The 27,155-nt window shown below is 45.9% G+C and overlaps 1 long non-coding RNA gene across 7 annotated transcripts in view; it reads left to right on the top strand.

Annotated features, from left to right (window-relative positions):
• The window catches only part of LOC120884972 (uncharacterized), a 58,502-nt gene that overhangs the window by 10,382 nt on the left and 20,965 nt on the right, over positions 1-27,155 (top strand). For 5 of the 7 annotated variants that reach the window (XR_013429031.1, XR_013429025.1, XR_013429027.1 and 2 more), the window contains exon 2: positions 14,219-14,334. The exons of 1 other annotated variant lie outside the window; for it this stretch is intronic. This is a non-coding gene — a long non-coding RNA (uncharacterized LOC120884972). Of the gene's footprint in view, positions 1-11,481; positions 11,552-14,218; positions 14,335-27,155 lie in introns of all 7 variants that reach the window. One more of the 7 variants, XR_013429028.1, reaches the window with a different exon arrangement.

Here is a 27,155-nt window from a genome sequence, read left to right on the forward strand (position 1 = left end):
CTAAGAGAAAAGACTTCTGAGCCACGAAAGTTGAGCAGATGGGGGAATGTGGAGACCGTGGGTTCCAGCCTTGGTTTCCCTAGGACCTCCCTAGGTCCTATCTTTTCAAGTCCAGACTTGCCTGATTTAGCCCTTTAATTTTTCCTCCTGTCTTTCTCTTTCTTTGCAAAAAAAAATTTAAAAAAATTAAAAATAAAGAATAAATTTAAAAAAGGAAATGAAGGTCAGGTGGTAAGACTATGGTTAGATGTATTAGTTTTGTTTTCTGACAGTCTTCTAATAGAATCACTTCATTGAAATCAATGAATTGGACCTGGTGATGCACACCTGTAATCCCAGATACTTGGGAGGCTGAGGCGGGAGGATCGAAAGTTCAAGGGCAAGTCTCGGCAACACAGTGAGGCCCCATCTCAAAACAAAAACAAAGACAAGTCCATAATGACCTGACTCCTAGTTACAAAATAAATAGCTGTTTACAAAATAACCTTTATTCTATTTCTGCATAAGATTTTTTTCTATGTATTATGTCGCTATGTGCTGTGTTATTTAGCATTCCTTTGGCAAATATTTTTAAGAGCATATCATAAGCTAAGGTTGGCATTGCACTTGTGGATCAAGAAGACCAAAACAGATGTGGTCTATGCTGCCTACTTTGACAGGGACAGTAGATCAGAAAAAGCAGTCAGGGTAAGATGACATGGTCTCTGGTAGCAGAAATGCCAGGTGTTACAGGCACCTGTGGGAGTGGAGGAGCAGCGATGAGGACTAGGAAAGACTCCTGGGGCCAAGGGACTTTTGGTGCCTGGAAGAAGTAGGAAGAGGATCTAGAGGGGATTCCAGGCACCCCGTAGACTGTGCGCTTGGGCCGAGATGTTGAAGGCTATGTGAATGCAAGGTGTGTTACTGTGACTGGCAGAAGCTGGACCTGGAGGGGTGGTTAGGGCCCCAACCATACAGGCTCTTTCTTAGGAGCTTAGACTTAATTCTGCAGGCAGTGGGAGGCCTCTGAAGGGTTTAAGCAGGGGGTTTGCATGCCTGAGTCACTTCCGTACAGTGATGGAGTTGGCTTTAGAAATCGTTTAATCCTGCTCTATCTTTTTTTAGATGATGAAGTTGAGAGCTAGAGAGGTAAATATAACTACTCCTCTTACTACCATTGTTACTAGTTGTATTGGTCTGTGTTGTTAATATAGAGAAATAATCAAAGCTGGATAACTTTATAAAGAAAAGAGGTTTAATTAGCTCAGGGGTCTGGTGACTCAAGAGCCTACATCTGGGGATGCCCTTCTTGCCGGCAAAGCCCTGAGGTGTATCACATGGCAAGAGACAAGGAACAGGTGTGTGTGTCCCTTCTGGTGTCTCTCTTCTTAGAAAGCTGCTAGTATTCAATCATGGGGGATTTATCCTGATGACCTCATCAAATTTCATCCACCTCCCGAAAGGCCCCACCTCCAAACCCCCAGTTGGATTAAGCTTCACTAATTTCCATTTGTAACAGCAGGGTTTAAACCCAGGCTTCCTACGACTGACCTGAGCCAGACAACCAGCTGCTGGATTGCATATACTGTTGCCCAGCCTTTCTTGAAAGGTGTCCACATATCACCTCTTTTTCTGTTGACCCTGTCTCTGCTAATTCTGGGTACTCGATCGCCGTAGCAGACACCTCCATCTATGTCACTTTTATATCCTATTCTTCATCTACATCCTTGGATGTATTTTAGGAAGATGGAAACACCCATGCATTGTCCATATTTTGAAGAGCACAAGAACTCTTACCCCAGAGAGCTGGAGGTGGGGAGGAGTTCTGAGCAGTGGGTTAAACAGTTGGTCCTGTACCTGTTGAGGCCAAGGACACTGGCTCAGGTGGCAAGGCTAGCTGCTTCCAGCCCGTTTGTGACCTGGCCTGTCTCTCTTGAGGTCAGCAGTGCTCAGGGCCACAACCTCCCATGTTGGGCCACTGTAGGGCCAGCTGTCCATCCTGAGACTTGTCACCTTCGTGTTCTGCGGGTGCCTAGCCACTTGTCATTCCTTCCCGGCCCATGACCTCCTGGCCTGGCCACATCTCAGCTAATTTCTGCAATTAGGGAGGGACTTGTTTTTAGAAGCCAAAACAGGAACTTTTCTGAATTAGCTTTTATGGTTCAGAGCCTTTAATTTGAGATTTAAAAAACATCATAGAGCACCAAAACCAAATAAACTGCAGCTAATGAAATTCACAGAAGTTCTCCGAGAGTGCTTCACTGCTGCTCCTGGATGATTTATTGACAGCTGGTTGTAAAAACAATCTTATTAAAGGTCATAATGTTGGGTAGAAAAAAAAAAGCCCTTTAATTTATAGCATAATTAGGCTTCCTCCAATAGCTCTGCTGCCAGGGCTGTCACTTCGGGCTCCGAGGAAGCACTTGGTGTTTTTCATTATATCACTGAGAAGGCGCTCCATGCTCCTACAGGGCCCGCTCACTTGCTCTTTATGGCCCTTTTATTGCCGCTAAAATAGTCAAAACAGGGGGTTGATTAGGGTCCACTGATGCCTACTGATTATGGGAACACCTCTTGGAGGGGGAGGGAGAAAGTGTGAGGGGGGCTCTCGACTTCAGGACGTGCCTCCGACGGGAAGGGACAGGCTGTGAAACGTGCCAGGGAAGTGTGACTAGCTTCCAGTCTCTTCCCCAGACACTTGTGGATTGAAGGCTGACCCCCAGGCCAGCGGGGCTGGGGTGATAAAAGGCGTGTGGAAGGTGCTAATGCCTCAAGGAAGAGGACGATCCCAGGGCAGGATGTGTTTGCCAATCAGAACCTTAAAAATGCTAATGAGTCCCGAGGTGGAGAGCAAGCTCAAAGCCTGGGGGTGGGGGAAACCGCCCAAAAACTAGCAAGTCTGTCCTGAAGCCTTGCTGGAGGGAAGAGGGGACCAAGGATTGGTGGACTGTGGGATGTGTGTGTGTGTGTGTGGGGGGGGGACAGGGGCAGATCCTGCCTTTCCTGGCTGAGTTGGTGTTGGAATGTGGTGTGGGCAGCACGGAAACTCCCATTCCCACAGGCATCTAGTGCTTCTGCTGTGAAGGCACCTGGGAGGGTGGGGGTAGGGTCCTGCAGCGCCAGCAGGGCATCTGGGATGACTGATGATGGCCCCACCTGACCAGATATCGTGGCAGGGAAAGTGGTGGGAGGCTCTGAAGTTATGCTGGTCTTGGGTCTGACCCTGGGCATGGCCTGGAATTTTCTCAGCACAGAAAAACTGTGGCGACTGGGGCGCCCTGGATCTGACCCCACCTCTCCATGGTCACCCTCTGCAGAGTGGCAGCCATTCTGTCACCCTCTCCCTCTCTTCCTCTTTTCTCTCCCTCCCCTCCCCTCCTCCTTTTGGAAGTAAGTGTGCAAAAGGTTTATTGAGGACTAATATTGTGAAAAGAGGAGAAAGGGAAAGATTGGTGGGGACAAGGGGGGCGGGTCAAGACTGCCACGTAGATCTGACATTCTCCTGCCTCTCCTCACAAGGTCACAGGCTTCCTGTACTCACACTTGGGACAACCAGCAAAGATCCATGGGTGCTGTCGGGCTATGTGTCCCTAGGGGATGGATCTAGAGCCGAGCCAAGAACCTTGTCACAGAACCAGGCATTTTTCTGAGGGGTTCCCTTAGGTGTTCCCCACTCCAACTCCAGGGAGAGAGAGAGAGAGAGAGAGAGAGAGAGAGAGAGAGAGAGAGAGAGAGAGAGAGAGAGAGAGAGAAGAACGCTTGCTTCTGGGGCAAAGTCCTAATCATGATATTTAAAATTCATGCAGTCACTGAGCACCTGCTATGTGCCAGGCACAGTACGGGAAGATGGGCTTACAGAAATGAAGTTCTGGGGCTGAGGCAGAGGAAGGGACATTATATAATGAATCATATTGCATCATAATAAATGCCACAGCTAGCTTTCCATAAAGGCTCAAGGAAAGTAACTGCCTAAGTGTGTGTTGTGACCTACATCTGCGTGTGTGACACTGAGGTGTCAGAGGATGCATGAGAGTGTGAGTGCTGTGTGTGTGTGTGGGGGGGGTGAATTCACTCAAGTGTGCAGCCTGTGACTGTCTACATCAGTGTGGTGGGTGCATATGAGTGTGTGGGTGAGAGAATCCCTGTGCGGGACTGTGCAGGTTGTATGTGATGTCATGGTTTGTGTGAGCACATGAGTGTGTGTGCAGTGGGACTGGCCTTTGGGACATTTGCCAAAGGTGTGAGCACCCTGAAGAAAGGATGCATCTGCTGAAGCCCAGGGCCCAACACAGACCTAGTACAAGAGCCCTTCTGCCACCTCCCTCCCTCAGCATGCAGGAAGTAGAATCAGTATCAGACAAAGAAAGGGAGCAGAGTTTCTCCTCCTCCTTCTCCTCCTCCTCTTCCTCCTCCTTCTCCTCCTCCTCCTTCTCCTCCTCCTCCTCCCCTTCTCCTCCTCCTCCTCCTCCTCCTCCTCTTCCTCCTCCTCCTCCTCCTTTTAAAGGGTTCTTCTGCATTTAGAGGGTAGAGAGGGATACATTCTTGAAATTATTAAATGCTGGTAATATCCTGCCCCTTTAAGTGACCCTGACTTAAGTCAAAGGTTGTAGTTTATTTTAATTTGCTTCCCCAAACTTTCAATACTTCCTAAATTTTCTTTCATTTTTTTTTTCCAATCTGAAAAATGAAAGATTATTCAAAAAGGAATATGATAGGGTCACTGGGAGGTGCATAAGATCACAATATGTTATATGTATGTATGAAAATGTCACAAAGAAACCCATTATTTTGCACAACTAATATGTGCTAATGATTATAATAAAAACACCAGATGATATCTTTTAAATATGTACAAATCTTATGACTTAATTTAAAAAAAAAAAGGAATCTGAATTTTTCATACAAACTCAGCCTGTGAGAATGTAAACTCCAGGGATGGGGGGCATCTGGACCCAGACTCTTGCCCCCCCTCCTGCCTGCTGGCCCTCAGTACTCCCCCTTCCCCACCGCCCTTGGGCTTTGTGTCTGGGTCTCTGTTATTTGTCTGTTTTCTTTGATTGACTGCCCCGTTGTGGAGTCACATTTCCAGACTGACCTCCGCCTTCTCCAAGGAACACATCGCTGAGACTCACCTCAGGGCCTCATGCTCTGAGCTAGGCTTGGGAGACCCCCATTTAACCTTCTCACATTCAGTCCGGTGTGTACCCGGTGGGCCCTAAGCAGGGAATTGGAATCAGGCTTTCAGGCTTGGGAGGAGTAGAAGTCCAAGTTACACATGTTGGTCTCTTTAAAAACCTAGCTTCTCCCTTTGGATTCTCTAATCTGTGACACAGCACCCCCTTCATAGAAGCTGGCAATTATTCATCAATTGCAAACTGCAGATAATCCCATTTCCTGATGACTTCCTGCAGACCAGGGAGTGGGGGAGAAGAGCTTCTGAAGAACTTCCATCCCAGCCTGCTATTCATAGAAGAAATTACTGAAATAGTTCTCAGCTCTGGACTTCCAAGGTCTGCTTTCTTCCAAAGAGATTTCTGTGTATTAAGCCTTTTAATAACGGCAGTAGTCTTCTATGAGATTTTAAACCCAAAGGACAATTGTTCAAAGCACATTTCAAACTACTAATTGCAGACAGCTGTGGGTCCAGTCCACCAGATTGTGAGGCAGTTGTGACTCTCTCCCCAAAGATCTTTCCTTTCCATGTTTCCTCTGCCCTAGGGCAAGGCTGGCGTTGGAGTTAAAGTCAGGGTCGAGAGCACAATAGGATTTACTGGAGTTGGGGTTGGGGTTTGGGTTATGTCATTTATTTTATTTAGCATTAGTGTTGGGTAGTGAGGCCTGGGCTTGGATTCAGATTGTTGTGGGTGAGGGTGAGGTAAGATTTGGGTTTAGGTTGGATTAAGGTTCCTTACAGGGTTGGGGGTGGTACACGGTTGTTGCTGGTATTAGCATTAGGCCTGGGTCAGGGGCTTTGCTGGACTCTTGGGAGCTTGTTGCTGGGTAACCTCCACCTGAGGAGGCTATGCCACACCTCGATGCGCTCCCACTGGGCATGAGCCGTGGTCCTGCCACACAGTCTGGAGCTGAATGAGATGAGGGTGACCTGGTTTCCTCTCAAGGATGTTGGAATTCAGATGTCACAAGTGAACTCCATAGCAATCTCCTGGGAAGCCTGGCAATAGGTGGCAGGTGAAGGCAACTGTGGGTCCAGATGTTGATCTGTCCTCCTGCATGGCAGGAAGTTGGGCCAGGACTATGGAACTCCGGTCCTAGGCTAGGAGACAGGGAGTAGAGTCCCCAAACAACAGTGGCCAGAAGCAAACCCTGCCTTCCTTGGTCAGACAGACTATTTGCTCCCATTTCAAGCACTTTGAAGAAAGCCCCCGGTGTAGCAAAACACGGATTCCAGTCCTCGTCCCCACAAGGAGACAGCGAGCAAACTTTCAGTGCCTTTCTAAGCTATTTCTGTGAAAGTGCATTAGCATTAGGCAGATCCAGAAAAAAGGCCCACATGCCCCAAACCCACTGACCAGACACTGCAGACATTGTCCTGGGTCTGAATGCCATCCCCTTTTAGCCTGTGCTCTTGCCAAGCGCACCACACTCTGTATTCTAGTTTTATCAACATGGAGCTCCAACCTGGCGACCTAGTCACTTTGTGGTTGTGGCTCACCAGCCTGGAAGGCCCCACCCTGTATCCAGAGAGGTTTTATCTTCCAAGACTGCAATCCCTGTGACATTGCCCTGCACTCATGGCTATAGATTAAAAGCAGGGACAGTGTACACATTCATATACATATTCACCCTCTAGGCCCTGAATCTTGCACAAGAGCTGGAAGAGAATGGATGCAAAATCAATGTTGGCTGAAAGAAAGAAGAGCAAGGAAAGAGCAGGCCCTCAGGCTGATGGAGCTAGCCCATTTTCTGAAAACTTAGGTCATTTTATGAAGCCACCCTCAGCTTCTCCAGATTGTAGAAGCTTCTGCATTTTTTTATTTGCTCCTTTTCCCTTACCTGTATTAAACTCAGTAAACTTAACAAGTAACCATGACATGGAATTTGCAACACTGTCAATTATAGTATGACCGTGCCGTTGGAAGCTTAAAATACCTCTCACATCACTGACAAATAGAATGCACAGGGAAAGGGGGGATCTTTCCTGTTTCCTCTAGCAGTTGCAGTCTGGATTGTGTGGCTCCAACCTCCATGTTCTGACTGCTCTTTTCTATTGCTTCTTAAAATAGCTCTCACATTTAATTCTTCTATTTTCTTTCAGTTAATGTAATTTAAATCCTCATTTTTTTTTTTTAGTTATAGTTATAGTTATTTTTATGTGGGGCTGAGGATCGAACCCAGTGCCTCACACATGCTATGCAAGCGGAGCGGAGACACAGTCCCAGCCTCAAGGAAGTTTTTGCACTTCCTTTTCTAGTGGGTTCTGAATGGATTTTCTTATGCAAATTCTATTCCTCTTCATCCTTCCTAGACATCACAGTCAGGGAGATCTTTTTGAAAAGGTAAATGTAACTCCCAGGCACCCTTCCCATTGTAGTGGCTTATAGATGCCTACAAATTCTCTGACAGCTTCCCACTGGGGAGAGGGAGTCTAATCCCTTTTGCTTGATCTAAGTTGGTCTGAGTGACTTGCTTAGCCAATGGCATGCAGTGGAAGTCAGTGTCTGGAACTTGCAAACCAAGTTGCACATTACAGTGAGGTTTCTACCCAGGTCTTTGGAATCACTCTAATACAGAACATCTGACTACCTTCATAACATGCTGGGGAAGCCCCTTCAAACACCAGGTCTGAGTTCAGCCTCCCAGCTATCAAAGCACCAGAAATGTGGTCAAAGACAGCCTGGACCTTCCAAACCAGACCATCTGCCAGCTGACACCACTGAGTGACCTTCCTGGATACCATGTGGAAGAAATGAATTGCCTAGCACATCTCCTCCCACATTACCAACCCACACATCTGGGGAGGAGGAGAATAGAATGGTTGCTGTTAAAAGTTGCTGGATATTGGAATGGTTTGCTTATGCAGTGCTAGGTAATCAGAACTTCATTTTCTTTCTTCCTTTCTTCTTCTTTTTAAACAAACATACAAATGATTGATACAGTCATAAAGGATATATCCAGCTTGGATCTCAAGTGCTCAGTGGATAAAGTGGCATTCAGCAATAATGCAAATAAATGTATACTTTAAAGGTTATAAATTGTCATCTCTGCTGTCAAAATAAAGCAAAATACTAAGAGAACGTTAATAGGAGAGTCAAAGTAGAGAAGTAATGTTTGAGCTGAGCCTTAGGGATTTAGTTGGATATAGGGATGGGGGAGGGGTGGGAGAGGGTTCTGGGCTGGGGAAGAGCCAGTGTGAATTTCCCTAAGGTTGGAAGTTGCTCCATGCTTTGAGGCCCCTGTGGCTGAAGTGGAGTGGGGAGGGGAAGTGACTGGGGATGAGGCTGTGCCCCTCGGGGTTTTGTATCTGGCTGTAGAGCTCCACCTCACCTTGCACCCTTCTTCAAAGCTTTCAGCGAGGGGCTGCAGTTGTGGCTCAGTGGTAGAGTGCTTGCCACATGTACAAAGCACTGGGTTCAATTCTCAGCACCACGTAAAAATAAATAAATAAAATAAAGGTATGAAAAATAAGAAAAATTTTAAGTGGTACTGCATTCTAGGAAACAAAATTCTACATTTTAAAGCAATATTCACCAGTTCCTCCAGGTTCTAACTCTAACTTATTGTTCTTGGACATCTCCCCTCCTTCCATCCAGAATCCCCTCAATTTCATGCCCTGGCTAGTGCCCACTGCACCTATGTGTCTCTTCCATCTGGTGGGTTGCCCCCCTCCTAGGTTTACTTGGCTAATTGGTACCTCATTGTATAGACTCCATGCATGTCACATTCATGGCAATCCCAGTCTGGCTGGGGGCTCATCCTCTGGGCTTTTGTAATCCCTTGCTTTCCTCTCTATAGTAGCACAAGTCACCTGGGTTTTGTAATGGTGTCTTGTTTGTTTCATTTCTGAACTCCGAATTCTTAAAGGAAGTAGTAGTGTTTTTTATTCTCTTGGCTTCTTCATTTAGAAGACTTTTTCTTTTCTTTTTGGAACTGGGTATTGAACCCAGGGGTGCTTTTCCATGGAGTTGCATTCCCAGCTCTTTTTGCTTTTTATTTTGAGACAGAGTCTCACGAAGTTGACCAAGGTTGGCCTTGAACTTGTGATCCTTCTACATCAGCCTCGTAAGTAGCTGGGGTTACAGGGGTATGCCATCGTGCCTGATTCCTTTAGAAGCTTTTGATCAAGTTTACTGATTGAAAAGCTGATGATTCCAGTTTGATACTGGATGCAAATTTAGTAAGCATCTTATTGATTTTCTTATCCTCATCATAGATAAAAAGTTTGAACAGAGGAGGGCAAGGGTGAATCCTGAAGCATCTTTGAATCAAATAACCTATAGCATTTCTTTCCTGTTATAAGCAATTTCACCAAGAGCTTGCAAAAATTCGATAAACCACATCCAGTCCCTCTCCTTAATCCAGCAGTATAGAGGGTCTATGAAAGCGGTGAAATGAACTTGGCAGGACAGAGCAAGCTTGGCAACCCCACTCTGCTCCTGGAGTTCTTGGCCGTCCTTTCTAAAAACCCTGAATGGTTTTAAAAGGCATTCCATTGAAGGTCAAGTGCCTCCCATGGTTTTCGCAGATACTTAGTCTCTATTCTTCACTTTTCAAGGTGTGTTTGGGATTTCCAAATCCAAACGGATTCCTTTTGGTTGGAGGGTATGCTCAGGATCTGTCAATCCCTTCTCAGGAGTGGGATAGTTGAGCACAGAGTTACATCCTGCCCTCTAGATGAATTTGGGCTTTCTTTTTTTAAAAAAATTTATTTTTTAGTTTTTAGGTGGACACAATATCTTTATTTTACATTTATGTGGTGCTGAGAATCAAACCCAGTGCCTCACGCATGCTAGGTGTGCACACTACCACTTGAACCACATCCTCAGCCCCGAATTTGGGCTTTCTCCATGAGAAGAGAGAAAAGCATTTTGAAAAGAGCTAGCAATGGTTTATATTTATCATGGGAGTCAGAGAGAATTTGAGGAAAGTATGAACTTTAAAATGGGAACGAGAGACCTGTGTGTTGGTCCTGATGTTTCCACTACCTTGCTGTGTGACCTCAAAGCAATTTCCATTCCACCTCTATCCTCATTTTCACCAGCTGTGAGAAGAGGGCATTAGAAGAGTCTAAGATTTAAAAAAAAAAAAAAGTTCTTTTTTTTTCCCCCAATGGTTTTAACCATTTTAGGGGTCACAAACTTCTCTGAGAACTTGAAAATACTAAGGAAGCTTGTTTTGAAAATTTACACACACACACACATTCAGTTATTCACTCTTTTTTTAATATTTATTTTTTAGGTGTAGATGGACACAACACAATGCCTTTATTTTTATGTGGTGCTGAGAATCGAACCCGGGTCCCACCCATGCTAGGGGGGTGCTCTACCGCTGAGCCACCATCCCAGCCCAAAACTTATTCGCTCTTACTCAAAAGTCTGTCTCAGAATTTTTCCTGAAATTGATAGCCTGTAGTTACCAGGATCTCCCTCTTCAGTTTGAAAAAGTCCTAGCCATTTTTGCTCAGCTATAGAATTCTATCATCTCCCTGGACCTTCACAATACATTAAAGTTACTGGCCCATTTCATCCCCAAGTTCCTGCGAGTGCCTGGTATGTAAAACATAAGCCAAGAGACTTGTGTTGACAGAAGCCTCAGACTCGAGGAAACTCTTCACATAACTTTAGCTTCTAAACTGACTTCTGCATATTTATTATTTTGGGTTTGAAAATTTTGTCTAGAATATGGAAGCAAAATTGGATTTGACATACTCATCTGTCTTCTAGACCCCTGATGTCACTCTTCTGTTCCCAAAATAGCCCCAGGAGTGGATCTACACCTTCCTTCTTCTTATGCTAAATATAATTAAGGGGGCCTTTTGTGTTCTCTTAAGATCTTCCTCTCATTGCAGTCTCTCTTGTGCTCTGGTCTTCCTGGAACTATTCCTATAGCTCCATATCACTTCCCTTTTAGAAACAGGGCCTGTTGTAACACATTCTGGTTGGCTATGGATTTTAGATTTCAGGGAAAGATGTGTTCCTCCTTGCTGGAGATGAACCCAGAGACAATTATCACAAAGCCAAGGAGTTTAAGCTCTGAGTCCCCACTCTTATATCTCCTCCTGAGGACCCGGGGTAGGAATCCCTACTACATCCTCAGGGCGATATGTTTTGGTACACAGTTGAAGAAGTCTTTTAACCATAGTTGCTAAGACGTGTGTCTCTTTCCACTCTGATTTCCTTACCTTCACCTCTCTCCTGTGTTGAGTGGTCTTGGAGAAGAGGAGAGGGTTTGCTGGGCTCCAGGTAAGGGGAAGTCAAGTTCACAATGTCGTATCTGGCTTCTGTGAGATGTGTTTATGAGACTTGCAGTCACTTTCGTATGTAGTTAGGTTATCACTGGCTGTCTGGGCTGCGAGGACTTCTGGGACCTTCTCTGCATTGTCGGGCATGGTGAGGTACGTGGTGAGGTACGTGGTGGGGTACGTGGTGGGAGGGCATTTTGCATTGGGAGTGTGTCTTATTGCAGCTCCATTTACCTACCAGGCATTTGGAGAGTGGAGAAGCCTGGTTTGGAATATGTGGTAGTACTTTGTTTCCTAGTGCTGCTGTGATAAGTGACCACAAACTGGCTGGCTTAAAACAACTCAGATTCTAGAGTCCAGAGTGTGAAACCAAGGTGTAAACGGGGCTGCTCTCACCCGCAAAGGCAGAGGGAAAAAACCCTTCCTTGCCTCCTTAGGCTTCTGATGGCACTGAGCGATCCTTGGCTTGTGGCTGAATAACTCCACTTTTCACCTCTGTCTTCACATTGCCTTCATATTGCCTCTGCATTCATGTCTGCTCTTCTGTTTCTTTTCCTGTTTTTATTTTTTAAAGTTATGCTCTATGTATGTATGCCTTTATTTTATTTATTTATTTTTATGTGGTGCTGAGGATTGAACCTAGTGCCTCACAAGTGCTACCACTGAGCCACAGCACCAGCTCTTTTCTGTTTCTTATAAGAACAATTGTCATTGGATTTAGGGCTCATCTGAATAATCCTGGACTATCTCAATATCCTTAATTTGAATAAATCTGCAAAGACCCTTTTTCCAAATAAGGTTAAATTCAGAGGTTTGGGACTTAGGACATAGACCTATATCATTTGGGAGCCCTCCAGTCAACAACACACTACAGCACCATAAGCTAGTCTAGGAGTCCTTTTTTGGTCAGAAATTTAAAACTATAAGCAAGAATTTGGTTCTTATCAATGCTGAATCAAAATAGAAATTCCTTCCCATGAGGAATATACTCAATTATAACTGCATCATATTTTTCCTTTTGATATTAAATATGATTCAGTCGGAATTCCTCTGTTCATGTGGCACAAATTGACAGTAATGCTATACATAACTTGATGCTTGTCTATAAAGTCATGTGTTTATGGTTCTCAGCTTATCACTGAGTCACATGAATAGTGTTAAATTTCTAGCTCATTGGACATGAAATACTGACATCAGTGAAACTGTGCAAAACTCATAATAAACTACTACAATGAAAACATCAACAAACTGGCTAATGAATACTGCCATGCCAAAGAGTATATAAGATGAACTAAAACTTAACCTTGGAATCTCTAGAGTTTATCCATGGAAGGACCTTAATAGTGACTTCCCCAAACATAATGACAATCCTCAAATTTACATGACATTACCAATTTCAAGTTGTGAAGCTGAAATAAAACAATCTGAACTATTAATAATAAAAAATAAATTCTGAGTTATTTTTCTATAGTCTTATGGAAGATGATAATGCAAAACTTTAACATCAGGGAAATTAATAAAAGAACACACAGCAAAAGAAATGTTCTTCCTGAAAGTCTTCAGGTATGTAGGGCAGTTAATTTAAAAAAAAAAAATGCTGTTTTTCTGGGTTTTGTGATGATTGTGGTATTTATCAACTAAATTTTTTAAAAAATCAATGATTTTTAAAATTCTAAATACATGCATTAGGGTCTTCAGTACCTGAGGGTCCTGCATTTGTGGATTCAACCAACTGTGGATCAAAAATATTTGGGAAAACATTGCATCAGTACTAAACGTGTAGACATTTTTTCCTTGTCATGATTCCCTAAATAATCCAGTATAACAACAATTTACATAGTATGTACATTGTATTAGGTATTATAATTTATCTATAGATGATTAAAATATATAGGAGGTTGTGCATAGGCTATATGCAAATATTTTTTAATATTTATTTTTTAGTTGTAGGTGGACACACAATATCTTTATTTCATTTTCACGTGGTGCTGAGGATCGAACCCAGTGCCTCACATGTTCTAGGCGAGTGCTCTACTGCTGAGCCACATCCCCAGACCTATATGCAAATATTATATCATTTTATTTAAGGGACTTGAGTTCCTCAGAGTTTGGTATCTGTGGGTGTCCTGGAGCCAAACTCTGAAGGATCCTGAGGGAGCCCATATGCCCTTCTGCATCTAATTTTGTATCCACACATTTGCATTTTTTTTTCTGAGCTCCCTTCCCCACCCCACACAGTTCATACCAACACCAGGCCTAAGTCATGAAACCTGGATCACCACTGGCTTGAATCTCTCCTTTGTTTTCTTGATTCTGTTTTTACTGCCTCTCTAAGTATCTTGCTCCATCAACTAGCCCTTTTCTTTCTTGTGTTCTCCATCTTGCCTTCTGCCCTGCTTCCTTTGACCACATCCACATCAGACTGCTCTCAGCCCAAGGACATTTCCATCCTTGGCACTTGTTCCTTTAGTAGCCGTTTTGCGTCCTTCTTCCTGCTTACAAAGTCATGTCCTCTGCTTTCTCACTCCATCCTGCCTCTATCCTATTAAAACAGCCCTTTTCAGGGTCATCTCCTTATTGATGGAAGAATCTGGAACAGTTTTGTCAGGTTGGGTGGTTTGATAGGTGTGTACCAGCTCCCTCCAGTCTCTGTGTGTGGTCCAGGAGCCCTCTGCTCTCCCACACTCCATCGTTTTACAACATCAGATCCTAGTGCAGGGCCTGGCATACAGTAGGGGAGGGCAGGGAAGGGAATAAGCTCCAGTTCCCATGCTGGGCATTTCATACATTTTGTAATTAAGCTTCACTTAATTCTTGCAGCGACTTGGGATATAGACATCATATTGAACCCTCTTTTTAACCATTGGAAAACAGAAGATTGAACCCATTGGGAAATAGACGTTTAAGTAACCTGCTTAAGACTTCCCAATTAAAAGGTAAGAGAGCTGGGCTTGGACTCAAGGCCTTTCTATTTCTCTTTCATATCCATACTTTGTCTGCTAAGCAGGGACGTAGCCATCATTTCTCAAATAGAATTGAACCCAGGGCATCTTCTCACTGAGTTTGCTGATTCCCTAATTTCCTGCCTCTTCTTTTCCCTTACTTCCTGTTGCCTTCCAGGGCTTTTTATCCTTGAATCCATCCTCAGCCCTCTTCTCTTTAACTCTTTCTATCCATGTTGTCTAGTCACACAGCTTCAACTTCACATCCTTCACTTTGGAGGATGATTTCACTTGTCAAATTGCTGGTGGGCATTTCTGGTGCAAGCCACCCCACCCCTTCTTATTTCTGGAACTATCGACTAGCTCAACCCACCTGGTGCTCTGCTAGATTTCAGCCTCAACATAACCCACAGTTTTCTTCTCTTCCTTCTAAACCCTCTTCTGAATCCTCATCTTCCTAGCCAGTCTTATTTTAAACCCGACCAATGCTCTTTTTAGTTCACTCAGTGAACATATTGTCTATTTATTGTGTGTTTCACACTATGCTAGGCACCAGAAATCCACAAAGGGACAAGACTCTCTGTAGCCTTAGGAAGCAAGAGTCCAGTCAGTCTGTTGGTTCCAGTCTACTATGTGCCCTCCTTTGCCTTGTCACTGCTGTGTTCCCAGGGCAGGTCTTGATTGGTCCATTCCTGGACTATGGCCCTAGCTCTTAGCGTGGTTTTATTTTTTATTGCCTATGATCACCATGCAGTTTCCTCTGTCTCTATCCTTTAAAAGAAGCATAGCAAATACTTACATTTCACCCTCCGTGATGAGAAATGCTGAACACATGCATCTCTATTATGCTCCCTTGGGAACCTCTACTTCCTTGATGAGATTGAGACCTTGTTCTGCATCTACTTTTCACTTTTTGGCTGGGTTATTTCTTTTTCCATCTCATGTTGGGTCTGGTGAGCTCATATTTTAAAAGGTGACATTGAAATGTTTATTTACCCCAATTTGAGTATTTTTAAAAGGTACTAATTTGTGTGTGTGTGTGTGTGTGTACTGAATCAGAGTTTTGAGTTTGGGACTCTGGGATCTGCGTATTTTAAAGTTAGTTTAAGTATAAATGCTTTTAAAATACGTTAAAAATTCCTCAAACTTATTTGTAGTGAGTGAAATGCAAGTTATAACCATAGTGAAATGCTGTTTTTCTCATCTATCAAATTAAATGTGGATCAAAAAGTTGTAAAACACATTACGTTTTTGGTAAGCTGTGGGGAAACTGGTACTCCTGTCGACTGTCGGTATTTGTGTAAATAAATGCAACCTCTAAAAAGAGCAACTTAGCAATATCTATCAGGGCAAACAGACAAACAAATACAATAATAAAATAACATGCCCTTCGATCCGTCTGTCACTTCTACTTATAGAAATGCCCCTACTGCTATTTATAAAGTGTGTAAAGGAGTATGTTACACAAGTATTTACTGCAGCATTATTTGTAATAGAAAAAGATGGAAAATCATTTACATACCTAACTACTAGCCATGCAGTGAAATATTAAAAAACCAATAGAAAGCAGACAGTTCTAGATGTTTGAATATGGATTGGCTTTCAAGTTACAATGATTAAGTGTAAAAGGGGTGCTGTAGAGGAATGTGTTCAATTTCTTACGAAAAGTGTAAAAACGGATATGTATATGTATATGTTTGTGTGTGTGTGTGTGTGTGTGTGTGTGTGTGTATTTGTTGAAGAAACAGATTCAGCTGCAGTGCCTGTCACTGAGGACGATGGTTTTGCTATATATTTTTCCTGTACTGTTAATCTTACATACATTTCTTTGAAGCTCCCAGGTGATTCAGATTATCATCACGTATCTCCCATGGGGTCACATGAACCCAAAGAGTTTGGACCCAAGCAGGGATTGCTCAGGGCTCCTTACTGATCCTTGGTAGTCCTGCCCTTCCGGAGAGTTGCTCAGCCCCCTTTCTCCAACTTTCTGCCTTGTCTTGGTCTCTGGCTCTTACACACCATTTGTCCTACAAGATTTCTGCTTTTTTCCTGGGACTCTTACTGCAAGCCACAAGCCAGACACCCCCTCTGAGGGTCTGCATGGGAGGAAGGAGCAGGCCTACGTGCTGCACCAGCCCCTCTGGCCCTCCCTGAGGTTGATCTATGGCTTGTCAGAGGTGTGGGTTCTTGCCACTTGCTGAACAGAAAGCGTCTTTGTTCTTGGGAGTGAAAATAACCCTAAGATAAATGTTGGGGCTGGAAGAGCCCAGGGAGTCTTTGACTCCTGCTACCCAGAGGCTCCTCTCTGGAGCAGAAGGTCTGGGGGGGGTTGAAGAAGGCAGGAATGGGTTTCCCAAGGGAAGATCCTGACCGTGAGTCCTTGGGGCATTGTGAGCTGCGGCCCCTGGAAGGTGACAATGGGTTCTTTTTAAGTGCTACCCAGATTTTTACACCTGCTTAAAAGTTACTCCCGTAGTCAGTAACCTCTATAAACCCACAGAAACTTCCTATCTCCCATGGCTTCCCGATTAGGACATGACCAACCTGTGTGTCACCTCCCTTTATCCCTCCTTACTTGGGGCTGCCCTCTGACCCCCTATAATAACTAGCCTTTAGTCTTCCCACCCCTCCTTCCTCCTTGCCCTATGGAGGAGCCTGCATTTCATTTCTCTGGCTCTTGTTGAGAAAGGGCGGGACCTAGCTCTGCACCTGGCTGCTACCACCCCCATAAAGTTCAGGGTATGACTCTTCCATGGACCACCACCTCCCCCTTCCTCAATCTGGCCCAGGCAGGACTGAATTGGATGGTGCTGGAGCTGCCAGGAGAGGCAACAGGAGTGGGGAGATTGTTTCAGGCTGCTAGCAGTTTCAAAGGAAAGCCATAGACGAGATTTCAGGCTGTTTGTTTTTTCACCTCTTTCTTAAGGTTGGAGGGAAGGTATTTATTTAACACAGGAATGTTGGAGGCAGCCCGAGACCTTCCAAGAACCCCACAGGGAAGGAAACCCACCAAGGTCAAGGGTGAGAATAGCAACAGAATTCTCTCAGATGGTCAGGGCTATCATCCCCTCTCTTCAAATCCCCATCTTGGCTCAGAAAAGAACTTGGAGGCCTCAGAAACCAGAGCTGCAGAAAGGACTTTGGAGAAATCCTCCCAGACCTCAGCCCAGTGCCTCCTGACGAGCAGGGCTCCACTGAGGGAGGGGCCGGGGGTGGGGGTGTCTCAAGGGGAGAGAGAGGGAAATGGAGGGAGCTAACATGACAACAGAGCTTGTGAGGCCTGCAGTACACCATCCGTCCAAAGCTCCCATTTTCTGGATGAGGACACAGAGGCATGGATACATGAGGACATAGAGGACACATGGCCCAGGACCTTGTCTTCAATATGGGGACAAGCAACCCCTCTGCTAGTCACTATGCTCTCTTCTGGCGGACACCTTCTTGGGCCTAGTGGAGTGGCAGGTTGTAGGACAGATGCTGGGACTGACTGACCCTAAGGATAGATAGCACAAGGTGACAGAGGGACCCTCGCAGGCCCCCTCTTTCTTTGCACAGTGGGGGCTGGTGTCTCAGTTTCCTATACCATTGACCCCTAAATGTGAAGGGTGACAACTGTATAATGTAAGATTAGGGATATTTTGTCCCCAATCTCTGCCCTAACATTTTTACCAGCTTTTGCTTCTTTTTGTTTCTACAAGTCTGGGTTGGATGAAGCTTAGGATGAATCATGCTTCTGGGTTTGTGTGAAGGGATGGAAGAGAAAAAGGGGGTAGGAGTGTGAACAACCATTTGTGGACTCTTTGTATGCCAGACCCTGTGGTGGTCGCTGAACCTGTACAATCTTATTTAAGACTCAATAGCTTCTTGGAGTTGATATTATTGTTTTCATCTTCTAGTTGAGGAAACTAAGTCTTAAAGGTTTCATTGACTGGCCCAAGAATCAAGGTGAGAGGCATTGGATTGTGATGGGAAGACATTCTAGAATGATCCTGGATTGAACTTCTCGAGAATGATCCACTATGCTCCCATCACAACTGTATGCCCCACCACCCAGGATAGTCTCCCTGTCCCCGCCCCAAGTCCTCTCACTTTCACTGAGGCTGACATCATACTCACATTTTCCAAAACTTCCCCCAGTTACTCACGGTCTTCTTAGCTCCTGCTGTCATCTGGAAGGACACATTCCAGACTCTGCTCCCACTCTCCGTCATCCCCTCCTGCCTCACCCCTGCACACAGGGCTCTAGCTCTGGTTCTTGGCTGGTCTCATCTTCCAGCTCAGCTTGACATGAGCAATGAAGCCGCAAAATGGGATCTAGCCCGCCTTGTGAGGAGGGATGCGTGTTTTTGAAGTGCTGATCCCTAGATGGGATTGGAAGGTATGCTGTATACGAGAAATGCATGGGAGCTGGAAAGACCTGGGTTCAAATTCTGCCATCCATAAGGGCTATGCAAGAACACAGCCAGTCACGTGGCCTCCCCACCCTCAATGTTATCCCTTGTCTATTTTCCAAAATAGTCCATAGCATTATTTCCAGTCCCATATACTCTCCCAGACCTTCACCTGTCTCAACAAATAGAAATGTTGGGAGGGACACTGCATAAGCACATGGCTTCTGCTCCTCTGTTCTCTCTTTCTCTTTGTCCTTGTTCTTCAATTAGAACCTGTCAACTATACCATGACACAGCCCAGGCCACATAGTCTGGGCATGAATAGATTCTAGCTGAGAGTCTCAGCAAAGATCTCAGATATGACCAACATCAATGACCAGACACGGGAGAGGCTTTAGAAGATTCTGGTCTTTGATCCTCAGGCTGGCCCAGCTAGTGCTGAGTGGAGCAGAGGGGAAGGTCTTTTGCACTCTAATTGCAGATTTGTGAGGAAATCAAATGTTGGGTTTTGGAGTGAATTGTGATAGGATTCTAGGTTTTGGAATAGCATCATTATAATAATATTTGACTTATAAAAATAATACTTGATTTATGATTGTTGTGACTCTTAACCTTGGGGCAGTGCCTTAGGGAGCGCTCTAAGGCATTATATGTCCACACAACACATTGTCATTATCATTGCTGTAAAAACACTTCAATCAATATCCCAAGACATCACTGTGTATGTGTGTCTAAACGTGGCTAGAGTTGGGTTGGATGCTTTACTCATAGTATTTGATTTAACCCTTTCAACTTTCCCATGAATCATATCCACAGAGTGGTTATGGAAAGAGAAGAAAGTAAGTTAGCCATTCCATGCATCCTGGGGATGAGGGCTTGGTAGGAAGGTGACTTTTTTTTGTACCAGGCTTGAACCCAGGGGCCCCTAACCACTGAGCCGTATCCCCAGACCCTTTACAATTTTTTTTTTTTTTTAAATTTTGAGACGGGATCTTGCTAAGTTCCTGAGGCAGATTTGAACTTGTAACTTGAACTTGCTCCTCCTGCCTCAGCCTCCAGAGCCACTAGAATTATAAGCACGCACCAATGTGCCTGGCTAAAAAGGTGATTTTTGTCCTGCAACTATAAAGGCAAGTGGGTGTAGCAGAGGGTCTCTGGAAGGCCAGTGTTTAGTGTGTCTGGGAACAGGCAGCAGCCCTGAGTGCACAGGGGTCTGAGGCAGAGGTGGAAGAGTTGAGGTAGGCGGGGAGTCAGGCGAGAGTCTCCTGGCCAGGCTTAGAGATGAGGCTTTACTTTGCCAGTGCCTAGGAAGATGACCCTAGGATCCAAGGTACAGATGCTTGACATGAGAGTTGCCCTAGTTTTGCAGAAGGAAAGCCCAGGATGTCTAACTGGGGAGCAAAGGACTCAGAGGGGAGGTTGGTGCTTCAAAGAGATACTTTTGCCCATTTACTCCCTCCGGGAATTTCAGTTAAACTAGGTCATCAGAATCCACCACCAGACCCAGAAATGCCACTTCTGATCAACGAACGGCTACTGGAGAATCCCCCCAGGAGGCCAAAGGCCTGAGTCTCCACAACCAGCTTCCTAGCTTGTGCATCTGGCCTGGGGGAAAAGTCACCACAGGAGCCTTGGGCAGGCTCTGTGTGTACAGAGAACAGCTGCTTTGGTTTAAATATTAATAATACAAAATGAAATGTGTGGGGTGCCCAGCACACCAGAGCCCCGCCAGTGTGCGTTGATCTAATGTCCTCTGCACTTGGGTTTGGAAAAATGTGGTCAGTGAATTTAATATACTTTTGGCAAAGGGAAGATGACAGTTAACTTCTTGCCTGAGCCTCACTGGAGTGGATTTTTCTCCCTGGAAAGCAGTGGAGGGAGAGTGGTTTCTCCCAGTCCGACTGCAGGCCTGCTGCCCGAATTCTGTCATAGCCCCTCTGCTCTGCCCACCTGGACATTCGCAAGGGGGGCGGGGTCCCAGGGTCCAGAGAGCATCCCACGGAGGGGGAATCGGAGAAGTAGTTAGACTTGTTCCAGATCCAGCAGTGTCTGGGGGAGGCAGAAACCCTCGTTCCTGCTGGCTGGGGCTTCCCCCCTCCAGGACAGTGGCTCCCCATTTCACGCCCCCTTCAGGGAGCCCCAGCTCCTTGCTTTGCCTCAATGCAGTTCTTGGGGAGAAGGAGGGTAACTGTTGGGCCCGAGGTTGGACAACTGATCCAAGGTCTCCAAGGCCCTGATATTGGCCCCTAAGTGCTTCACCCCCTCAATCTCACCCCATTTTTGAATTCTGGGGAGGTTTTGACTTGGCTGCTATGAGGAACCGCCTTCACCTCCTTTTCCAGCCATGACCGGAGGCTCTGAAGGCCTGTTCCCCTTTTTCCAACCCCCAGGCCCCGCAGTCTGTCTCCCCAAGTGTCACAGTCTCAATGGGCTTCTTGAAAAGTTAATCAATGCTTGGTGACATCACAGCCCCCAAGCTGGGAAGCAAGAGAGCATCAGGGGGGCCAGAGGAGATTGTGGAGGAGTCAGTCTCCGGGTTTGCCAAACAAAGGCGCCCTGTGCTAGCGTGGTCACAGCAGTGCTGCTGCTGCCACCACAGAACTGGAATGAAACCGGCCAGGGTTGCCCCAAAGTCTATCTCTGGTTTTACACAACCCAATAATGTTCCCAGTCTCAGGCGCGAGCAAGTCATCCCACAGGGAGAGCCAGGCAGCCCCTGCTAGTGGCCCGGCTGTGGCCCACTCTGGGGGGCCTCCCTGGCTGAGGGGGGAAAACAGTCACCTTAAAGCCCCTCTGAGAGTCAAGAGTGGACACCAGGCTGCAGAGAAGGACACCCTCCTCCTGCCTGGGGGAGGGTGGGAGGTGGGAGTTCTGGGGCTCCAGCTGTGCCTCCGCTTCAGCTCCCCCCAGGCCTCCCCCCCCCTTGGCCTCCAGCCCTTGGGGAAGCTGAGAGAAAGTCTCGCCTGTTCTGGATGCCGCAGGCAGGATCGGCCACAGTGATCCCCTTCATGTGTCACCGCTGGCTGTAAGTGCTGTGTTTGGTTTGGCAAAACGGCTATTTAAATAGCAGTGAAATGTGTCACTGGAAAAAAATTAGCTCATGTTTCCTTTGCCATTTCTTCATGATTTCCATTAAAAGTGTAACCATGGGTAATAAATTAACAAGATCTGTAAAAGCGACCATAGGAAACCATGGATCCAGAATTCCTATAAACTTCTAACCCATGGAGCTAAAAAGCAAGGCTACTTGGGGGAAGGGGGATCGGATCACCCATACTTCAGCCTTCTTTGTGTCTGATTCCTACCCTTCCTCCCCACCCCCAATGTGAAAGGAAGCCCTCTGCTGCTTTCAGGGGTTGCTGTGGGCATCAGGTTAGGAATTCTTCACACGGAAAACCCAAAGACTTGGAGCATCGCTTGGTGCTTCCTGTTTCATAGAAAAGTGAGGAAAACTTCATCCCCCCAACCTCCCTATCAACATAGAATCCATTTCTCCTAAGGAGTGCCCCACGCACCTGGTCCTAACCTCAGCTCAGCCCTTGAAGTCTGAACTGTCTGTGGAAATCAGGCCCTTTCCCATGGGTACTGGATGTCCGACTCCAGCTCACTTTCACACATAGGAACACTGAGGTCAAAGGAAAACATTTGCCTTGAGTACCAAATCCAGTAATCAGTGGACAGTGGGAAGGCAGGGTGAAGGGGGACCAAGGATCCCCAGCTGCTGCCATTCCTGCTCTCCACCCTCTGCCCCTGCACTGCCCCCCCCCCCCCGCCCCCCTTGCTTGTCCAAGCTGGGTTGGAGCAAAGGAAAGGATCACTGGAGAATGCTGAGAGTCTTTCTGGAGATAGCAGTTGAAAAATCTGCTCCCTGGGAAGGCGGCCCAGAGGAATGTGTTTGGAGACAGATAAGGGCTATGGGGGAGTGTACTGCAGCACCCCACCCAAGCAACAGGGCAGCAGGAGTGGGAGTGTGTTAATGCTGCACCAGGACCGAGGAAGAGGAGAGGACCGGGAAAGTGGGGTCAGTGTTATACTCAGGGCTGGTGGAGCCGGGCAGAGGATTGGAAGACTGTGTTTAGTGCTACATTCAGAAGCTGGGGAAGTTGAGGACAGGATTGGGGAGTGTGTTCAGTGTTCCACACAGGGCTAGGGAACTAGGAGAGACTAGGGGAGTGTGTTCAGTGTCACACAGGGCTGGGGTACTGGGAGTGTGTTTAGTGTTACACCTAAGGAAGGTTGGGGCAGGATTAGAGAATGTGTCCTGGCATCCAGGGCTTGAGGAGTGGAGGAGAGAGATCTGAGGGAGTGTGTTTAGTGTCACACACAGGGTTAGGGGAGTGGGGGAAAGGACTGGGAGATGTGTTGACTGTTGCAGAGAAGGTTGGGAAGTGTTGTGTGTCGCACAGCCTGGGGCAGCGGGGGTGGTGTTTATCCTTACACTCAGGGGCTGGAGAAGTATGTTAGTGGGACACAGTCTAAGTGGACTTGCTGGAAGGGTGAAGGGAAGGAGAGTGGCAACTAATGAATCTTTTTTTGCTTCTGGTCTCTGCAGCTCCTGTCACCTTTACTCCTCATGGTCCCCTATCCCGTTCATGAATATCTCAATCGCCTTTATTAGTCAGATGTGATGCACCCCTTTACCTCCTATTGGATAGAAGTTGGGGCAGGAAAGAGAATTTGGTGCTGTTTTCTGTGCCCCAGTTTGTTTTCTGTCCCTAGAGTCCAATCCCCCTTGTGTATTAGACCCTGGGGCTCAGCAGGAGGTTTGATCAGGCCACTTCTTGTTTGTTTCCTTGGGACAGTCCCTTCTTTAGAAGCAGTGGTGTGGAATGTGGAGGCCTTTGACACCAAGGAATTAAAGAAGGATTTGGCAGCAACTCTGCCTCCACTGATTTGCATGGACATCTCCCCTCCTACCCCCCCCCTCCGCCCGCCACTTGCCCCTAACTCCCAAATCTGTATCTTGTCCACACAGATGCCATCTTCCATGGTCAGTTTCACCAGCACCTCGTTTCCAGGCATGTCTGGCTCCTTTGGCTCGTTCCCCTCTGTGAGACCTCAACAAGGCAATGGTGTGCAGCCCTCCTGAGCCCCCTTTGGAGTCTTGGACCCCAAGGTTAAGCACTCTGCCAAGGGACTTGCTGTCATGAAGGGAGAAACATCTGCTTGTTTTGTTACCTTTCATCCAGATGTTTGGGTGCCACAGAGATCCAGTCGGTGGGTCTTCTGAATGCTGTGGCTGGAAGCTTCCCTCTGCTTGCAGCAAGGAGGCACAAAGGGAGGAACTTTGAAGGAGAAGGAAGTGAGGCTGTGGGTGGTGGATGCCTGGGAATGGGACGGGGTGGCGGGGGAGGCAGAAGGCAAGACAAGGAACTGGGGGAGGATTGCAGTTGTGGCAACAACTGGAACAAGATCCCTCATAAACATTAGATCTGTTTATAAAGCCACCAGTGTAGGCAAGCACTTGCCAAATCTTGATTTTGAAGAATTCTCCTTTAGAGTGCTTCACACCATTTCTCAGAGGCCAAGGAAAGGCCTACTGTGTGCTCTGGGGCCCCTCCTGTACCCCAACACATTGTTCTCTGCACCCTCTGGTCCATGGCTGAGAAAGCCAATTAACCACGCCGGGCAGTAAGCATAAATCACCATGCCCCCCCTTTTCCCTTGCTCAGGGCTGGAAAGTATCAGAACTGTGCAAATACTTGGGATGTTTCTCTTTATTAGTGATAAAATATTGGACGTCAGCGTGCGCCGTTTCATGCCCTGCCTCCGACAGTTGGAGCAGTAATTGTGATGAATAGGGGCCAGGGGCAGGGCTGCAGGCGTTTAAGAAGGCTCTGCGGATTGAAAATATTAGGATTGATTAAAGGTCAAATACTTTATAAATTTATCAGTGCTGGATACATTCTCCAGAGGTGGGGACTACCCTTCCAGGCAGCTGGAACAGACTCTATGGTTGAATGCCCTTCCACCTCCTCCCCTCACACCCCAGCCCCATTGGGTCTCACCTATAAATCTGATTACTGTAGTCCCTTAGCAGAGGGACAACTTCTGCTTCCTGGAGTCCCCAGGGGTGTCAAAATCCACAGGTGCTCAAGTCCCTTAATTAAAATGGCATACTATTTGCATATAGCCTACGCATATCTTCTCACATACTTTTAAATAGTCTCTAGATTACGTATAAACTAAATGCTATCATATAGATTATGAAATGCTAATTATAGATTTTAAATGCTACAATAAAATATAGATAATTTATAACATAAAGGCTATGTAATAGTTGCCTACTGTATTGTTTAGGGAGTAAAGACAAGAAAAAATCTGTACATGTTCAGTACAGACACATTTTTTTTCCCAAATATTTTTAATCTATGGTTGGTTGAATCCACGTATGCAGAACCCACAGATACGCTCAGACTGTAAGCGAGCAGACGTTTTCCTATAATTTGTGTGCCCTTTGCTTCTCCTGCCAGAAGATGAGTTCAGCACAGACGTTTGTGGGCAGGAATCTGCCCGGTTTTCACTGGAGAAAGGGAAACTTCCCTGGGATGGGATGAGTAGGGATGAAATCAGTCTAGGCTTTTAGGGCTGCTCTGACATCAGGCAGACTCTCCAAGGGACACATTATCAGGAATTGCAGCCACCCATCCAAGGAGTTCCCAGGACAAAAAGGAGAGTGTCCACGGATTCTGTCCTGCCCAGGCTGAGGAGGGTCTGATCTCCCGCTATTGGATAAAGAGCCTTTGTAACTCTCTGACTTCCAGAAAGCTCAGAGTGAAACTTGACATTCAGTCATAGAAACAAACTTCACCTGCTCTCTCAGGATGAGGTCCGTTTATTAAAGAAATATGTATTGAGGTGGGAGCCATTCTGGGATGCTGGAGATGAAGCAGGGAATAAAACAGATGAAAAAAATCCAGGGAACTTACATTCAAGGGAGGGCAGAGAAAATAAATATAAGAACTTACAAACTATTTAGGCATTAAATGGTAATGAGTGCTAAGGAGAAAATAAAGCAGCAGAAGGAAGGGAGTAGAGAGGACAGTGGGAAGAAGTAGGCATTTTGGAGATGCTCAAGGAGCACATCGTGGGAAACCTGGGGCAGATGAGGGAGTGAGCCTGCAGGTATTGGAAGGGAGGGGGTTTATCTGCAAACTGGCTACTTGCACTAGCACCTGAACATCTTAGTATTGGCTGTCCACATCCTTTTTGGAATTAGGTGTGATATAAATAAAAAGTATATAACAAATGAATAAGGTAGAATAGAACCTGTTCAGAAAAGGAGATTGCCAAAATCATAGATCAATGGCTTTCATTGGAATCACTTGGGATTTTGTTTTGAAGATATAAATTGCTGCCCCCCACTGCCCCCCCATTATCACATCCCCTATTCAAATGCCCCCCATTTGAATAGGGGATGTGATAATCCGCCATTATAGCAAGTTCCCAGGTGCTGCAGCTGCTCTGCTGCTAATCCAGAGACCACATTTTGACAGCTACTGCCCTAAACCAACAGTGCAAGCTGTGGTTATTAAGAGAGGCTTCCTGGAGGAGGTAAACTTGGAGAAAAATTTGAGAATAGGCATAAATAGCACTTTTTTTCATCTCAATCTTTAAAAATAAGGAACAGTAAAAATTAATCAGCCAGTGGATACAGACCAAAGGCCAAATAACATGTTGGTGGAGGAATGGCTCAGTGGGTTGAAGGTAAAGCTGACACTCCTCCCTTCTGCAAGCATCCTGGGCTGGGGCAGAGAAGCAAAGAGCTATGGGAAAGTCAGGTCAGGTGGTGCATGCCTATAATCCCAATGGCTCAGGAGACTGAGGCAGAAGGATCACAAGTTCAAGGCCAGCCTCAGCAATTTAGCAAGACCCTAAACAACTTAGTGAGATCCTGTCTTAAAATAAAAAATAAAAAGGGCTGGGGATGTGGCTCAGTGGCAAAACTCTCTGGGTTCAATACCCTATACAAAAAAGTAAAAAGGTGCTGGGGTTGTGGCTCAGCAGTAGAGCATTTGCTTAGCATGTGTAAAGTCCTGGATTTGATCCTCAGCACCACATAAAAATAAATAAAATAAAGGTATTGTGCCCAACTACAACTGAAAGATAAATATTAAAAAAAAAAAAAGAGCCAGGGGAAAGAGGAAGAACATTTGCACCTGGGTAGGTGTTGGCCAGTTTAAGACTTGAGAACTACAAGGTGGGGATGGGGAATTACAGCCGTGTTCTCCTAGGCTATGTCAAGTCTCCTGGAGTACTGGAGGGTGGGGGACACATGCAATTCTCAAGGTAGATTTTCTCAGAATGTATGCCCCATAACACTCCTGCTAAAGGATGTTCATAGATGTCACCAAAAAAAGGATTCTTCTGTTGAACATCTTTGAGTACACTGGAAAATTTCTTTACTTGAAGAATTTCTCAGTG

The sequence above is a fragment of the Ictidomys tridecemlineatus genome, chromosome 12 (assembly GCF_052094955.1).
Source record: "Ictidomys tridecemlineatus isolate mIctTri1 chromosome 12, mIctTri1.hap1, whole genome shotgun sequence".
NCBI lineage: Eukaryota > Metazoa > Chordata > Mammalia > Rodentia > Sciuridae > Ictidomys > Ictidomys tridecemlineatus.